Raw genomic sequence first — 14,824 nt, 5'->3', positions numbered from 1 at the left:
AAAGGCTTATGTAGCTAGCACAAAAACTAGGGCTGGTTGGTTGGGGTTTTGTTTTTTTTAATGCTTATCCCTGAACTTATGTTGAATTTACAGACTAAGTATATTACCTTCAGGATTCATATATGGTAATTATAATTACAGTGAGTTTCTCAGAGATCAAACATTCCTAAAGGGGCTTGTGTTGAACATCTGGGTGATGAATGAAAGGCAGACTTACACTCACCCAATCTGATTTCATCCTTCAGAATAAGAAGTTGCTGTCTGATAACACTACTATTTGTTGTCTCATTACATCTATATTTTTTTACTTTGTCGAAGTGAATTCAATACATAACTCACTCATTTTTTTTTCAGTGACTCAGGAACAAATTTGAGATGTCCCCTTTAAAGCCTATAAAAATAGCTGTCACTCAGTAGCAGAAGTATTCCATCCTCCACCTGAAGGAAGACAAGTATTGCTGCTTTGCTTTCCTAACCCTCTCTCCCCCCCCAAAACAAACCCCCTGAAAACACCTATCAGAATATTAAAAAACAAAACAAAAAAAATGTTAAGTTTTTCAGCAAAACAAAGTAAGCAACAATGGCTGCAAGGAAGCAACTTCAGTGCTATTTAAGGAGACAATAAAACAAAGCCAGAGTTTACTGATTGGTGGTGGCAGCAACAGAAGAGAGAAAACATAGATTATAAACTACCTTCTTTCCACAGCAGAGCTTCATATGTTGAGCTCTGCACAGAAGATAAAGTATAGAATGTGGCCCCAAGTAGGAACAATGAAGCCTACCAATGGCTTGTTCCACTTCCAGTATAGCAAGGTACGAAAGACCGAGCAGCAGCTAAATTTGCTCTCTCCTTCAGGTCTCAAAGAATGGTCCTAGATGTTAATTTGGGGAAAGACAGGATTCCCCCTGCAAGCTTCACTACTTAACAGTTTTGTTTTGTTCTTTTTAAAGTGAGGGGCACAAACAATTCGTCCATTACCTTTAACGGCCTTTCTTCCAACAACAAAAACAGTTAAGCATGTTAACAAAGGATTTCTGCTAGCACAGTAAATAGTGAAAAAATTAATGGTGATTTTAACTTGTAATTAGGCTTCAGAATTAACATCCCAGGCAATTCACAACTTTCAGAAGTAGGTTTCAGGCCGTCTATAGAGTTAGACAGACAAACATCTAGAACTGAATTTCCAAAGGGTTCTCTTTACAGCCACGAGAGCTAGAAGTTTTGGGTTTTTTTAAAAGGTAATCTAAACTTTGTAGAAAAAGGGGGATGCTTAATGAATCAGATGAGTCAGTCTGAAACATGCGTAAGAGCATATTTTATGGAGACAGGGTGTAATTGAGGATAGGGAACACCACACAGCCAATGGAACTCACAGAATTACAAATCATATGCACTGAGAAGGAAAATAAACTCCTTACCAGGGACACTGGAAAAAATTAAATTGACATGTGTACTGTATGCTTCACTTTTTTCCTGTTATGTTTACTTCAAAAAGGTTCAGGCTGTAGGCTCAATATCTGACCTACATTTCCCTCCTCCCTCTCCCCCCACCCCAAACACACACACAGCATATCGGTTTCCAAATTATCTCTGTGCTTTAGGCCATAATTAATGCTTCAATGCTTTTTTAAAAAATTCAAAAGATGTGAATACCAGCATCCTGGCACTCACCAACAGCCCAGTATTAATTCTAGTACTCTGTGTACACTGGAGAAAAAAATTCTAGAAACAAAGAATATTTCAAGATTCTAAGGTATGATTATAAATGAGAGCTTTAGATTGTATTCTTAGAGCAAGGGACCTTATCCTTTGTACAGCCCCACGTAAATTTAACACTTAAACTCTGACCATTTTAAAAATAATAAATTTACAAATTTCAAAAAAATGTATGAGATGTTTAATCCCTGTCCTTCCTTACCACTGCAGCACTGGGATTATGTTTTCACGGTTTCATTTTTCCACAAATGCCACTTTCAGCAACAGAAGTTTAAACAAATATAGCAACATTTTTACAAAAATTTTAGTTTGGATTATGGACAGCATTTTCAAATCCAACTGCATTCTATGTATTCCTATTTCCTGCACCCATTTGTTAATACTAGCCAAAAAGGATCTGAACAATCTGTCATGAAAAAATACCCAGATATCCACAATCTGAAAAAAGGCAGGAAACAAACATGCCTAAAAAGTAATTTTTCAGGTGAAAATCCTGCTGAAGCATAACTGGCAGCCAACTTTACAATCCTGTACGAATGATGGACATTACAGACAAGAAAGGCTTAAAGTATAATTAGTAACAAGGAAACCATCTCTCCTCCCCCAATAAATTTGTGTTAAATAGGATTGCTATTATGCCTTGAAACACATTAAGACGTGTCTAATATTAAGTGTATTTACAGTTAATACCTAGAGGCTAGCTTTTCTCTCTCAGTATGAGGAGTGTATGTTTTTATATGGAAAGCTCTTATTGATTTCTCTCAGTCAAAAATACATTTTTTAAAATGCAGATTTAATATTTCTGGAAAAAAGTCAAAGTGAACAAGGGCAAAGCACTTTTTTCAGGTTACTGGACATGGAAAGTGACAGACGATTTTAATAACTGATTATTTACTTGAAATTCGTTAGAAATGTTTTGGCCTTTTGATATCTTCTAGGAAAGAAAGCAAGAATACAAGGCACATAGTTTCTATGATTCAAAGTATAATTCTACCATGGATCATACAAGTGTAAAAATACATGACACTGCACACGCTCATTATCATTAAGTTAGTGAGTTTAGCGCATAAAGTCAGTCATGCTTGGAGGGTAGGGTTACCTAAGATATACACACATTTGGAGCGGATACTGTCTGTAAATTAGTGAAAAGCATAGAAGGAGCTTTTATCACTACCATTAATCAGCACCAGGACAGCATATAGACAAGAAACCTGCTGACTGCTCATCTTCTATTAAGAGTCAGAAGCAGTAGCTGGAAGGCCCCAACGGGGAAGCGTCTGATCAACACCACTCTTACATGCACTGAAGAAAAAGATGTACCAGATGTCAGGATAACATACTGATGTAACCTTCAAACAATAGTACAACACTGAGCCAGTGACTGTAGAGGTCTAAACCATTCAGAAAAAATAGATCAGTATGTATCGTAGATAGAAGGTCACTTCCATTCAATCATTTAGAGAAGGAGCCCTGTTATAATACTTTTGATTCAAATTCTAAACTAAAAACAGCTGAAGAATTAGTTTATACACAAAAGGATTTCAAAGGACAAAATGTGTATAAATATAAGGAAAATATTATTCCAGGAGTTTTGCAAGTTTTAACTCAGATAAAATATATTCTGTCCCCAACCCCCCAAAAATAAAGCAGAAAAAACTTTTCATGGTTCAACTCCTCCCTATAAACAGTTTTGCTTGAAGAAACGTTGAAGAGAAAGAGAGAGGCACAAGGGAGAAAAATTAAAAAGCATAGATTCAGAGGGTTTTTTTGTACGATCAAAAAATATTCCTACATTACTGAAGGCACGGGGAAGGCATTTTATTTCTTTGCTGAAACACTAATATGGGCGTCATTCCATAGTGATTATACTGGCTGGATTACTAAATAATTTATTTCTGAAAATTCCTGTGTGATGGGAGTTAAGTACCTTCAGATAGACAACTAAACAGTTATTAGATTATAGGATTTAAACGGTCTATGTCCTAGACAAAATTCCAGTCCCCAAATATCCCATTATACAGCTTCTATTAACTTGAATTTTTTAACCTGGTCAATGGTAGTACAAAAAAATGCTAAGTATCAATGAAGTAAAAATTACAACGTACTGCACATAAAGTCCTAACAATAAGCCAACATGTTTCTATGGTGCAGAATATTTAAACACGATTCTGCTTCGAAGTCTTGACCTTTTGCAAGGTAGGTAAACATTACTTTATATACTATGCCCTGACCCATCAGGAAAGCCTGGGAAACATTTCTACATTCATGGCACATTTAAAATAAATATCCAAGCCCATTGTTTTCATTTAACAGAAAGGGTCTCTTAGAATGTTAAGATAAGGTTTGTTCAGCAAGACATTTAGACTGCAACAAATATACATGCCGACATCTGGAGAAGATAGATAGAGGCACTAAAAGACGACTAAAATACAAGCAGGTATTAGTTATTTTAAGGCATGAACTAACTCCAACTTGCATTTTTCGCACCTGTCACATGTCTTGTGCTTGGTTCATTAAAGTGTACAGAAAGAAACAACTTAAACATTTTATGACCAGGTCAGGAGAAGCACTTTGAAGAATCTTTGTTCTGGCCTGCATGTAGATATAGTGCAGGAGTGTTTTCCTTTAATAGCAAAGGAGAAATACTACTCACCACCAGGTAGCAAGGAAACATTAAATTTAGCATACTGATATATTACTTATGGGGTCATTACCTTACAAGAGGAAACTCTTAACTACTTGGAGTAGCTGAGCCAAAAAAAAAAAAAATTCAGTGGTTTTTGCTTTGGGGTAACACCCTTTCAATTTGTTTCAAAAATATGAAAAAGTCAATGTTTCTTAAAATTCTACACTTTGCTTCACCACAATCTTATATAGTCTTCAGAAGTTAGTCATCAGACATTGAGGGGATTAGAGCCGAGATGCCTTACCAATGCAGGATCCAGATAGAAGATGAAAGAGTAGTTTAATTTCAGAGACATTTAATCATTTAGTGGTAGTCTCTACCCAAAGTGTCTTTTTTCCCACCCCAGAAACATTTTAAATCTCTGTGTGATGCTGTATGGAATCTGTGGGACACTTCAGGATATTACGAATACCAATATTGTAAAATTGCAATGAGTTGTGCCAGATATGCCATGTAAGATATCTGCAAAAAAGTTATGATTTGCCAAATATGAAAATCTCATTTATATGTTTGTATCACTTTTGTATTATGAGTTATCGATATGTATGTATGTCTGTATTTCAAAACTTGGGCTATGCTTCTAGATGTCACACCCCAGGCAGTTTGGGCATCAGCTCTGCCTAGCCTGCTTGATGGCCCATTAAGGGCCATTAGCTATACAACTGACCAATTGAGAGAAGGCAGAGGATACACCTTATGACTCAGCAAGGCATGCATGGAGATGACTATGGACAGAAAAGGCTTCCAAGCCATGTGCTGGGCAGCTTGTGTTGGAGACAAAGGAAGCTCAGGCCGCATGGCAAAAGACGATAAAAGGCAGCTGCATCTTCTCCATTTTGTCTTCAATCCTGCTTCTTACCTCTGGAGGAACTTTGCTACGAACTGAAGCGCTGAACAAAGGACCGAATGACCCATCCAAGCTGTGGATGTATTTCAGAGGGACTTTTAAGCCAGCGAACTCACCAATACTGCTAGGAACCGGATATATGGACTTTGGAGTCTTTGTGTGTATGTGACTGCTTTACCATTTAACATCTCTATTCTTGTTCTTTTTTCTTTATAATAAAACTTTAGTTTTAGACACTACTGGATTGGCTGGCAGCGTGGTATTTTGGGTAAGATCCCTTTGGGGTCAGAGGAACATTTTGTATATGTAAGCAGAGTTTTTTAAATAACTTCTCACTCTACTGGATCTAGGTGCTGACTGGGACCCAGAGAACTGGAATGCAATAAAGCGGGCTGTGTGATTTCTTTTTTGCTTCTTGACAACCAGTGGGGGGGGATCAGAAGCACAGTTTGTGACTGGTTGGAGAGTTTAACTTTAGTGTTACTCCCAAGGCTGGTGGGTATCTGCTCTCCCTTTTGCAGCCTGCCCTGACCTTGCCATTTCCAGTGAGGGCTATCCCGGGCACCACCGGTCACACTCTGTACACTGGAAAGCTTGATTCAAAACTGATTATCCTGTTTGGCAAATTCAATATTTTGTAGTTTACGCACATTTTACACCACAATACCAACCCTAAATTTCATATTTACAGAATAATTTCACTACCAGCAAATTATTCAATAAATATAGTTACTGTAGACTCAAGTAATGACAACAAGAAAACACTTGTTCATAGCCTGGAATGTTCGAGTTATGCTTTCAAGTCTGCATTTGTCAAGGGATCTCTGGTACAAAACACGGCTTGATTCTCACCAAGAAGATTACCATTTCCTAAAATTTGCAGCTGCAAACCTTTGGGATCAGGTGGTTATGTTGGTGCCTAGTCAGATGACAGCTGCAAGTAATCAGACATACAGGATTAAGCAAAGTTAAATCTGAACTCTTACATTCATTTTGGGATGAGACAATATCATGGTGTAATTTAATGGAAGCACACTTGAATTCTAAGAAAATCAGTTACATGTTGTGCACAAGGCATGGATTATGATTTATAGTGCATTTTTTTTGTGTTTTCCAAGACTATTCCATACTTTATAGCATGGCTGACATCCTACGAGTCAAATTGGAACAGGCATCCAGTATCAGTCTCCAGCAGGAAGGAGCAACTTAAATCCCCAAGTATGCTCTCTTGGAAATTTGTGGACATCAGGTATGGACAGCAAATCTGAGTATCCAAGGGAACAAAGCAAACCCACAATTAAAGAAACTCCTACTAGGGTAAGATAATAAAAGCTCTAGGTAATAGCGACAAACAGCCAGCAGGACACTATGATTAAGACTAAGATTTTGTCACAGACAAGTCATGGGCAATAAACGAAAATTCACAGAGCCCGTGACCAGTCCGTGACTTTACTAAAAATAACCAGGGCTAGGTAAGGGGGAGGAATGGAGTCCCATGGGGAGGGACGGACAGGCTGCCTGAGCCCCCTGGCATGGCAGGGGGGAACAGCCCTGGCTCCAGCGGCAGCAGGCCTCCCCAGGGCGCACAGCCCCGCTCCGGATCCGTCTGCAGCTGTGGGACAGGGGTATGCAGCTCCGCTGCAGACCCCGCCAAGCCCGAGACAGCGGGTTTGGGGCACCCGGCCCCGGCTGTAGCCCCTGGCAGAAGCCACAGGGCTGGGGCACAGGGCCCCGGCTGCAGCCCCCGCTCCAAGCCCAGGAAACTGCGGGGATGTTTTGACAACTGTTGGGAGGGGAGCGGTGGAGGGGAAAGTGCTTGTAAAGGCAGCACAGGGGCAATCCAAAGGATTTTATGCGGGGAAGAGGGCTCTACCGCCTCACCTTGCGCCCGCTGCTCCTACCATGTAGCTTTCCTAACAAAGTAAGAGCGGGTAAAGTCCCAGTGATCATCCAGCCAGGTTTCTGCTGCTTCCTGCTGCGGCAGGGGGTGGCAGCTGCACCGCAGGGCTGGGTCGCATGGCCTGGCTGCAGCTCCCACTCCCCCACGCCTGGGATGCTGCAGGGCTGGGTTGCATGGCCCTGGCTGCAGCCCCTGGAGGAAGGCAGCCCCGGCTGCAGCCCCCGCCAAGACCAGGACTGTGGGACTGGGGTGCACAGCTCCTGCTGCAACCCTGCACCCCCCAAGCCAGGACACCGTGTGGCTGGGCACATGGCCCCGGCAGAAGCTGCTGGGCAGTGGCTGCAGGGTCCTCCTGGTTCCAGCCCCAGTTGCAGCGCAGGGGAGCACAGTCCTACCGCCGCCTCCTGAAGCCGTACAAGTAACAGAGGTCCAGTAAAGTCATGGAATCCATGACTGCCATGACCTCTGTGACTAAATCGTAGCCTTATCTATGATCCATGTGACATATATTAACATTGATGCTGCTTCCAATCATGCTGACTAATATTGTCTAATTGTTTCCTTGTATTCCCGTCTGTCTGTAGCCATCTGTTGTCACTTGTCTTACACTTAGATTGTAAGGTGTTTCAGGAAGCAACTGTCTTTTTGTTCTGTGGGGTCCTGGTCTATGACCAGGGCTCATAGATAGTAGGGTAATACAAATAATCATGAAAGCGGGCAGACAGGCAATAAATGATTCAAAAAAATAAAAACATGGAACCCACGACATGCCAATCACCGCCCTCCCTAATCTGATCACACCTCTTTCCCCCTCCCTTTGTCTTTTGATTAAAACTGTTTTGATTGAAACAGTGCAAGGACTGTCTGCCTCTGCATTTTGAAAGCACATTGCATATTTACCACAGTCTAATTAAAAAATAAAAAACTGGTATAATGTTTTATCATTGCTGAGTCAGAAGTGTTATCTAGCTATTAGCGCACAGCACTGAGTCTAGGAACCTGATTCTACTCTACCAATGAACTGCTGTGTGACCTTGTGAAACGTAGCTTAATCTTTATGAGACAAGGTGGGTGATGTTATGTCTTTTATTGGACCAGCTTCTATTCTGAGCTACACAGAGAATGAAGAAGAGCTCTGTGTAGCTCAAAACCTTGTCTATTTCACCAACAAAAGTTGGTCCAATAGAGGATATTACCTCACCCACCTTGTCTCTCTAATATACTGGGACCAATAGGGCTACAATGACACTGGATATACTTAGGATAAGTCTACACTACCACTTATGTTGGTATAACTTATGTCGCAAAGGGGTGTGAATAAGCCACCCCCCTGAGCGACATAGTTACACTGACTAAGCGCTGGTGTGGACAGTGCTATGTCGGTGGGAGAGCTTCTCCTGCTGGTACAGCTGCCGCCACTCGTTGGAGGTGGATTAAGTAAGTCAATGAGAGAGCTCTATCCCATCAGCTTAGAGCGGCTACACTAGAGAACTTACAGCAGCACAGCTGCATCAGTGCAAGCGCTCTTGTGTAGCCATAGCCTTAATCTTTGTGTCAGTTTCCACATCTTTAAAATGTGAATATGTATTTCAGAAGGAAATGAGTGTCAACTTGTTTAATACTTATAAAACTATAAGGATATGCCATCTTCTTAAGAGACTGACAGGAAGCTAAGAGAAAATATAAAAGAACCAAATGTAGGACGTTACGGCCTACAACAGTCAGATGCAACATAACCACCTTATTGTTGCAGCTGGTTGCCTTTCCATATGATGTGTATAGCGTGAAACCGTAAATCCCAAACAGGGAAGTTTTGTTATAACCAGGTAGATACAGATAAGGCAGCTGTTAGGGGGAAAGCCCAAATACAAAATTTTGAGGACTATGGATCTAAGTGAAAGACATCCTGAAATTTTCAGAGTTGGAATCTGATATTTTATATTTCTCTCTTAGTTATGTCCTTTTATTATGAAATCATGTTCACACAATTAAAAAATTCCTTTTACATGTCTCCACAAAAGCAATTTGAGAGATACTTGGATGAAAAGCAGTACAATCACATTCATTTGAGGTAAATGGCAACTTCCGCTTACAAAAAAGATGACATGCAAATTTAACATTTTGGGTTGAGTTTCTTTAAAATAAAATTATTAGAAAGCCTGTAGAAAACCACAAAATAGGAATGTTTCTGTATTGTCCCCCTCCTCAACACTGAGGAACAGTAACAACATGCTATGCCAAAGGAGACAGCTGTAAACCCAGATTTCCATTTAAATACTTTCACATAGGCTTGTGGGCTAAACATAACATTCCTTTTTTAAATAAACTGTTTTAAAAGCAAGTTACTTTATTATAAACTTAATAAGGCATTGTTTAGATTACTTAGCAATATTTGGTATTTTATATAAAAAGCAAGTTAGATACCAAGTGAAGCAAGATACTCAGTTTAAACTAAACCTATATGAATTAATGTTGATTCTGACAGTGTAATGTGTGGAACACGTAGCAAATACTACTCCTGAGACTTTAAGGCACGTGGCTTTCGTTAGCAAAAAACACAGGAGAATGTAGATGACATTCAGAATGTCTGCCTCAGACCAACAGTATATACAATTAGCTTATTGCTGCTCAGAAACAAGTCACTTTTATTGTTAATCTTAAAAGGTGCCATAGTCCATCAGAAAAACTGTGCTACATTTAAAAAAAAAAAGCCATGAGGGCACAGTCAAGAAGAGCAGAACACAAGTTCGATGAGATTCTGTTCCTGCTAAGACCAATTGCTTTACTGCACAAGCCACAGAAGAAAACTAAGTATAAAGTCCACTAGCAATGTTGAACCATACACCTGTCATTTTAATGTTTATAGTTAATTTATTCTTAGTATTAGACTCTAACTTACAGAAGCATACAAATAAAGAAAACCCCAATAAATATAATGGTGACATTAAGTCTATGCTGGAAATCAACACTGGAGGTGGGAAAGAAAAAAAAACGGATTCATAAATAGGCTAGGTTTGTGAGACTACTAGAGAACGTTAATATTTTGAAATTCACCAAAACCTGAAAAGCAAGTTAAAGTTTTTCAGAACATTACATATGAGCACATTGTATGTAGCAGAAGTTTGTAGAATTTCAGGTTTTCAGGTTGTAAAAGATATAGCTGGTGAGGAGTGTGAAAGCTCAGAGATTACCGTTCCTGGCATGCTGCACTAGAAAATAGTTAAAGATGTAGGAACAGATCTCCAAACACTCTAGCTTTATAGATGGTTCCCATCTACTTATGTGCAAGAGCAACTCAAACAGAAGCTCCCAGCAGGGACACCGGTAGAAGGTTAAAAGATGTCCAACTACATAATAATTTTTTGTATATTTTTAAGTAAAAAGCACGAGGACATTTAGATAGTTTTCTTTGTAAATATTTCCTTCAATTGTCATTGTATTTCCCATCCTCTTTCTCTAATGAAGAAAGTTAGTTTTATGGAACATAAGACCAGTCTGTCATATCTTGGTTTTCTAACTATGCAATATAAGTTTGCCACTTCTTCCCAGAAACAAACAAACAAACAAAATTTTAACCTGCTCATGCTACCTATAGACCTGATTCTGCAAGTTACTCTGCTTGGGGAGAATTTTGGTTTCCCCAAGGAACCCAACTGAAGTGGAGTTCCACACTGGTACATCCATGCAGAGTAACTTTCAGGACAGAGGTCTTAAATCTATAGTCTATTACTCTGCTTTCTTATCTAGGTCTCAATTAAGGAAGTCATTCTTTATTCATGAAAGCAAACAGGCAACAATTAGTCTTTTATCACATCACACGCTGAACCACAAGCAATGTCAACCGCTATAACCATTTGTTCATTTTCCCCAACCATCTCTGCACAAAAAATTTCAACACAGGTTCATCAAACTATCAGGTTTCAGAGTAACAGCCGTGTTAGTCTGTATTCGTAAAAAGAAAAGGAGTACTTGTGGCACCTTAGAGACTAACCAGTTTATTTGAGCATGAGCTTTCGTGAGCTACAGCTCACTTCATCGGATGCATAGCATATCGTGGAAACTGCAGAAGACATTATATACACACAGAGACCATGAAACAAAACTTCCTCCCACCTCACTCCCCCGCTGGCAACAGCTTATCTAAAGTGATCCTCAAGTAGAGCCATTTCCAGCACAAATCCAGGTTTTCTCACCCTTTCCCCCCCCACACACACACATACAAATTCACTCTCCTGCTGGCAACAGCCCATCCCCCTTTGAAACCCCTCTTTATAATGCGCATGATAATCAAGGTGGGTCACCTCCAGCACTAATCCAGGTTTTCTCACCCCCCCCCCAACACCCCCCCCTTTTTCCAAAAACCACACACACAAACTCATTCTCCTGCTGGCAACAGCTCATCTTACAATGTGCACAGCAATAATCCAAGTTTAACCAGAGCGTCTTGGGGGGCGGGGTTTGCAGGAAAAAAAACAAGGGGAGACAGGCTACCTTGCATAATGACTTAGCCACTCCCAGTCTCTATTCAAGCCCAAATTAATCGTATCCAATTTGCAAATGAATTCCAATTATCAGTCGCCTTATGTTCAAACCTGTCCCGATGACACACGGTCTCCCATGATGCCCACATGTGAGTCAACCACTACATTTCATAGGACAAACATTTATTTATAACTACAAAAGAAAATGTTCAACCATGCTAAATACATGATTTTGCTCAGTAACCTCATAATTTCATTTCTGACTATCACACCACCTCTAATTCATGCTTATTTTATCCTTTTGAGAGACACATGAAATTAGGCCTTGAACCTGCAGAAACTTAGGCATGTTACTCACATGTGTAAGACCTGCAGGATCAGGATTCTAAATGTTAGACTCTTCTAGACAAGGACCTCATGTAATTTATATGTATTGGGAGGTCTCAAGTAAGAGTCCAGATACCGTAATATAAAATATTTACCCTTCAGCATTCATGATCACATGCATCTTTGAGCTCTATCTAACCATCTCAGGCTTCAGTTAGCTACTAAGACAGACAGACGGCAGAGCGTGCCAGCTGGAACCATTCAAAACAGGCAGGACGACAGGGTAGACAACACTCTGTGCTGCTTATATACATAATGGTTACCAATAGTTTGTTACTAAATAAGAAAATATCTCCAGTACTACTACATTATCCAGTTATATGTTTCTTGATTTTTTGTTTATTTTAAACACCAGAAGAAAAAGGGCTTGCCCTTCCATGCTCCCTCTGAGATAAATGAGGAAAAATTTAAAGCTTGCAAAGAGAAGAAATGTATTACATTTAAAAGACATCCTGAAGATAATTTATTAATAGTTCCACAAAATATTCTAGAAATTAAGATTTATGTGACTCAGAAGTTTAAATATAATTATAAATTAAATTCCCTACAGGTATTAATGTATGTTAAAACTTCTTATCTTCCACTTCCTCCCACCTCATAAGCTTCTGTTATGCTTAAATAGTGGAGGGGGTCAAATTAGCTCAATGCTATGAATTGTAAGCCACATTCTGGTTTCAGATATGTACGCACTATTATCAGTGACTTCAAAGGAAGCAATGTGTGTATTCAAAGCCAAAACATGGCACCATGCTTACTGCAAGGTCTATACTTAAACACAGCCCTTAACTATCCACATTGTGTTTTCTTCAAATGTACTGGTTACGTGTTTGTCTAACAACTGTTAGTTTTAAGTATGCTCTTATTTTAATAGAAAAAAACTGATTGAGCTACTAGAATCTACTTACCAAATCAGAACCCCAGAATAATCAGGATCCCCTTCCTAACCAAAGACCAATAAAAAATTTTAAGCAGTGTAATTTTTAATGACTTAGAGTTTTTTTTAAAATTGACCTTATTTCTGAACTTAAGATGTTAGCTAATGTCAAAAATACCCCCCTAAAAAAAACAAACAGCTGCCTTTGATGTGACTGATTAAACAACTTTTGTCTCTGGTACTACTAATGGAATGAGTAAATGGGTTGTAATATAATGTAAAATAATTCAGTTACATACCAGTAAACATTTCACTGAGATCAGAGTACTAAAGATTTAGTTCATGCTGAATGATTTTATAGCCAAATAAATATGAGCTTAAATGCCAAATAAACACACACTCCTAACAGTGCAACTCACAGCTATTTGGTGAGCCATTACTCATAGGGGCCTGTGGGTACCGCAGTCAGAGGTTAAAGCAGACATAAAATGTGAAGCAAAATGCTGCTTCCAAATAAAGTTCAAGACCCTTCTTCCAATTTCAAATAATTTTTCTGGAAAATAGAGTACAAAAGTCTAGTAAATGAATATCAAACAGATTTTACTCAATGGTGTTCTCATATTAGAGAGTTAAACTTATTTTCAGTGTTATTGTTTCTATTTTTAGCTGTAGCAAAATTATAGTAGAAGTGACCATTTTTGCTACAATATTTTTTGCTGTCTGACCTGTGGTAATATTTTAACTGTGAAAATTTAACTGATTTTAAAGGTGACTAAATACTTCAAAGGAAAGCCATCAACTGCAATTATGGAAGCCTCAAGAAAAGTGCAAAAGAACAAATAGCTTTACAGTACTCCTACACTCCACATAATTAATCCAGTGAATCCTACTGGTACATAAAACAAAAACTTGGAGCATTCCTCTGCTTTAAAAATAACTAAGAGTGTGACTAAAACAGATTCCCATACCCTCTCCCATAAAAAAAAAAAAGATAATAAAGTTGAAAGGTAAGGCTGACACTCTTCTCCAAAGTTGTTATTTTGTGGTTTGGTTGCGATCTCCAATAAAGCAACCTATGGACTGCAAAATGTAAGCACCAGAAATTAACAGCCTCAAACTCAAAAATCACCTTCTTTTGATGCTATACGAATTTAATGTAGTACACAAATTAACATAACTTAGAAAAGGGTCCTTGCTATTGATAAATTAGTACTATTAAATGTTAATGAGTAATAGAAAAAAACATGTTAGTTGTAGATTACACCTACTGAAGAAATTACAGTGGACTGCTTTTCGGGAGGAGGGGGAAAATTAAAAAAGTGATTAAAATTAGATTTATTAAGCTACATTTGATTTTTTGAGCTTAATTTTAAAATACCTAAAATGCAAAATATAGGTCCCTATTTTTGGCTTTGTGTTTCAGGCATTTTAAAATTTGTGCTCTTAAAAATAACTCTTCCCTCCATTAACAGTAATGACAAGAGGACTATGTTCCTTTTAAAATTCACATCTGGACTGAAATCTATATACCAAATTTTTGTTAATGATTCAAAAAGGACCAAAGTACATAGCTAACACAAATGGGCTTTACAGTACTACAAAAATTCTAGCAGGCACTTACATAAAGTGCTGCTGTTGTAGCAAAATGTTTTGGACAATGGTCTGTCTCACCTATCTTCAGTGCAAGAATAAACTGCTGCATTTTTTAGATGTATTCTTATTAAAATAAGCCTCATTGATGCTTTGGGAGGGGGAATATTGAGAGAGGGGATGGGGCACTAGCTGACACATAACAATAGCTGGTGAAATATTACTCTATTTTCTGTAATAAACACCAAGATCAAAACATTATGCAAGTTAAATTTCCTTGAAAGGTTCCCAGCAGGAGTTTTCCTTTTTGTTTGTGCAGTACACGATTTCCTCTCACCCACA

General features: G+C 38.7%; 1 protein-coding gene across 5 annotated transcripts in view; it reads right to left on the bottom strand.

Moving 5' to 3' along the window:
• The window catches only part of LMBR1 (limb development membrane protein 1), a 153,699-nt gene that overhangs the window by 60,711 nt on the left and 78,164 nt on the right, over nt 1-14,824 (bottom strand). The window contains exon 1 of one of the 5 annotated variants that reach the window (XM_043541558.1): nt 12,924-12,946. The exons of the other annotated variants lie outside the window; for them this stretch is intronic. The gene's annotated coding sequence lies outside the window, so the exon portion shown is untranslated. Of the gene's footprint in view, nt 1-12,923; nt 12,947-14,824 lie in introns of those variants that run through there. 5 annotated transcript variants of the gene reach the window in all.

The sequence above is a fragment of the Chelonia mydas genome, chromosome 2 (genome assembly GCF_015237465.2).
Source record: "Chelonia mydas isolate rCheMyd1 chromosome 2, rCheMyd1.pri.v2, whole genome shotgun sequence".
NCBI lineage: Eukaryota > Metazoa > Chordata > Testudines > Cheloniidae > Chelonia > Chelonia mydas.
This window is presented reverse-complemented; position numbering and strand designations above follow the sequence as displayed.